Raw genomic sequence first — 4,461 nt, 5'->3', positions numbered from 1 at the left:
GCGAAGAATGCTGAAAGTACCATGGACTGCTAAAAGAACTAACAGATCTGTCCTGGAGGAAGTGCAGCCAGAATGCTCCTTGGAAGCAAGAATGGTCAGACTTCGTCTCACCTATTTTGGTCATGTTGTCAGAAGGGACCATTCCCTGGAGAAGGATGTCATGTTTGTAAGGTGGAGGGTCGACGAAAGTGGGGGAGGCCTTCAACGAGATGGATTGACATGGTGGCTGTAATGATGGGCTCAAGTATAGCAGGGATTGTGGGGCTGGTGCGGGATCGGGCAGTTTTTCATTCTGCTGTGCATGGGGTTGCTATGAGTCGGAAATGACTCGACGGCACTTAACAACAACAACAAATTAAAGTTGAATTGTAAATAATGAGTTAGCCAGTTGATATAGTGGTGAGTTTCGTGCACAGAAAGCTATGAGTACCACATGAGCAAACACACTATATTAAAAAAAACCACATAATATGCTTGGGCATCTCCATGAGAGAAGTTTTTATGAATTATCAAGTGAAAAGTGGGTGCAAAGAGAGATGGTGCTGAAAAAATTAGACAATATTCAAATGCAGAGGGTTTGGAGTTTACCACATAGACCTGCACTTTCCAATCTTCTACCACTAAAATTAAATTAAGTAAGCTTTATAAATATAATAGTCTAGTTCCTCAGGTGTACTAGTCACGTAACATGTGCTCAATAGCCACATGAAGCTAGTGGTTACCATGGAAAGTATAACTTAGAGCCCATCGCAGAAAGTTCTATTGAGTTTGTATAGATGGACATGAGCCATTAAAGTGTTTTATGTGAGGAAATCACTGGATCCTAAAAAGCTGAAATAGAGAAAAATGCAAGGGTAGAAATGGAATAATTTTCAGAGATAATGGGTAAAAACTTCCACATTTGGTTAAATATAAAATCTCACATTAAGAAGATACAGTAAGATGTGGATGTGATAAAAAGTTAATATCTTCTAGACATGTAGTAAGAAACCTGAAGAACACAAAAGATAGTGATGTTGTTAATGTAACCAGAGAATAAAGATACAGTTCTCAGGAAAAAATGGCAGAGCATACTTTTCTGAGGTAGGAGTACATTTGAGATATAAATAAAACACTGATACACATCTGTTGACGCAGATTCTAGTACTAATGTTAAGAGCTTTTGTGGATCCTGTTTGCTCTGAATGAGAAAACTGAATGAAACATCATACAGATTTTTCTTATTTGTAAAAATCAGGATAGCTAAAGGGTAGGATATAGGAAAGAGATTACATTGCCTACTGCCCTGCCGTGCTATTTCAGTTGCCTGGGTAGAATATCTCTCATACACAAAATCCAGTGTCATAAGCAGATTAGATGCCAGTCTAGACATACTTCTGATTCCTTGCCTACACAAATGTCCTACAAATGGAGATAAGGAAAAAAAGAAAGAAAGAATGTATGAAAACAAAAAACAAAACAAACAAAACAATTCCCAAATAAATATACTAAGAAAAAGAAGAAATAAACTGGATAAAAACAAAACACATATGAAAAGCACTTACCAGAAAACTTGTCGCCAGTAGTAAAAGCAAACTGGAAACAGCAAAAAGAAGAATATACTCTATTCAAAGTAATATATGAGGCATGGAGGACAGTATTGAGAGATGCAAGGAGAATAAAATGGACATGGATGAAAAACTAAAAGGATAAGTAAGAAAATTCATGGATATGGTAATGAGAAGCAAACGATTTCCAACATGCACATAATTAATCTCTTTAAAGAAAAGAACTGAGAAAGAAAGAAAAAACCAATTTAATGATATAGGTTAAGAAAGCTATTCAAAAATAATGGGAAAACTTGTAATGTAGACTGAAAAGAATATGTTTCAGGGGAAAGTATCATTGACTTCAAAGGTTGATCTATCTGTCTATCTGGATAGATAAAGATATTGCAACTTTTTTAAAGGAAAAAAATACAGAAAGCATAAGAAAATAAATACAAGTATGGTGTTTTCCCACCACTTTTGTATCACTTTGTTGTATAAGGGGATACTATGCAGTTTAAAATCAAAAGGATTTGCATCAGGGTTGTATCTTTTCACTTGATTCATTTAATCTGTGTGCTGAGCAAATAACCTAAGTAGCTGGACAAATGCAGCATCAAGATTGGAGGAAGACTCATTAACAACCTGTAATATGCAGATGACACAACATTACTTGGTGAAAGTGAAGAGGATTTGAAACACATTTTGATGCAGACCATATATTACTCCCTTCAGTATGGATTACATCTCAACATGAAAATAAACAATTAACAGAAATCCTCACAACTGGACCAATAAACAACATCATGATAAGTGGAGAAAAGACTGAAGTTGTCAAGGATTTCATTTTACTTGGGTTCAAAATCAATGCCCACAGAAGTATCAGTCAAGAAATCAAATTACATATTGCGTTGGTCAAATCTGCTGCAAAAGACCTCTTTAAAAGGTTAGGAAAAAAAAAGAAAAAATGTAACATTGAGGACTGAAGTATGCCTGACTGAAGCCATGGTATTTTTAATCTCCCCATACACGTGCAAAAGCTGGACAATGAATAAGGAAGAATAAAGAAGAATTGATACCTTTGAATTATGGTGTTACCAAAGAATATTGATATACCATGGACTGCCAGAAGAAATAATGAACCTGTCTTGGAAGAAGTACAGCCAGGATACTCCTTAGAAGCATGGATGGCTAGATTTCCTCCCACATACTTTGTATATGTTATCAGGAGAAGTACATCATGCTTGGTAAAGCAAAGCATCAATGAAAAAGAGGAAAACCCTCAAAGAGATGGATTGACACTGTAACTGGAACAATAGGCTCAAACACAGCAATGATTGTAAGGAAGACATAGAACTGGACAGTGTTTTGCTCTATTGTACGTAAGTAAGGTCATTAAGAGTCAGAATTGACTCAACAGCACATAACAACATGGTATATTCAAAAACTTAAATTAATGTCTCATAGTTCATCACAACTGAACAAAACATATATAGAGGAATTGCGTAACAAAATTAGTAAAGTAGATATATTTGATATACATTATCTCTCCATTCTTTATACTGTATAATTTCTTTTCCTGTGTCCAATAAGTAATCAAAATGACTAAAGAGCAGGTCACAAAGTAAACTTTACTATATCGGGAATCAAAAGTATAACAAAAATGAAAACAATATAAGAAGATTAAAAGACGTAGAAATTTCATAGTTTCTTTAAAAAATTTTTCAGGTTATGGAGGATCTCTATAGCAATAATTCAAGATTATAAATACTTAGAAAATAAAGACAATAAGAAGAAATGCTACATTGTATGATTGTGTGGATCACAACAAATTTTGGATAAAATACTACAGGTTAAACAGTATATAAGTAAAAGAGTACTCCAATTAATTTAACTTTAATTATACAACCATCAATGGGACCTCTGATGGCATAGTGCCTAAGGCATATGACTGCTAACCAGAAGGCTGGTGGTTCAAGCCCACCAGCCACTCCTCGGAAGGAAGGTTGAGCAATCTACTTCTGTAGTGATACTGCCTCAGAAACCCAAGGAGGGGTCGCGATCAGTCGGATCCAACTCAATGGCAGTAAGTTTATTTTTTTGGTTTTGATATTAATATCAATAGATAATGAAAACAAATTCAGCACCCAAATCAATTTATAGGAAAAAGAACCACAAAATAAAAATAAATAATACACAGCAGTAACTAATACATATGAGAGAAATTAAGAGTATGAAGCAGAAAAAGATGTAAGTAATGGATAAATGAAATGATAATTTTTTGATGGAAAAAAGTAGATTAACCACTAGCAAATTAATCAAGTAAAAGGGAGAGAAACACAAACATACAAATAAGACAAAATTATGAAGAAATAATTAAAAAAACACATGAAGCAAAGACTTATTAGATATGACTTTGCTTGACCCTATGTGATTAAATTTGAAAATCAGAATGAAATGTAAAGTTTTCTAGGAAAAATATATTTACTATAACTAAACCCAGAAGAGACAAAACGTAAGTCCATCTATTAACACGGGCAGAAATAGAAAGTTACCAAGAGCTACCTTCCCTTTCATCACTTTGTCCATAAAATTTCACAGAAATATTAGGCAAAACTTTTAAATAATTGATCATTACTGTGTCATAACACACAAAAAGAAGAAAAACTTTCAAATTGTTACATAAAACCAGCATAGTATATATGAAAACCTAAAGGACTGAAGCAGAAAAGAAAACTAAAAACCAAAATAACTTGTGAAAATTGATGAAAGAATTACAAATAAAATAACTGATTAATATAGTCCTTCAGCACATTAAACAGATAGAAAAGTAAAACAGATGAAAAAACAATGCAAGAATAATTAATTTTAATAATAATTAAATTTAATATTAAGAATCAAAAAGAAAAAAAAGTCCTGAATAGTGTTCAAAGAA

The sequence above is a fragment of the Orycteropus afer genome, unplaced genomic scaffold (assembly GCF_000298275.1).
Source record: "Orycteropus afer afer isolate SDZICR_OR568_19922 unplaced genomic scaffold, OryAfe1.0 scaffold00120, whole genome shotgun sequence".
Lineage (NCBI taxonomy): Eukaryota > Metazoa > Chordata > Mammalia > Tubulidentata > Orycteropodidae > Orycteropus > Orycteropus afer.
This window is presented reverse-complemented; position numbering follows the sequence as displayed.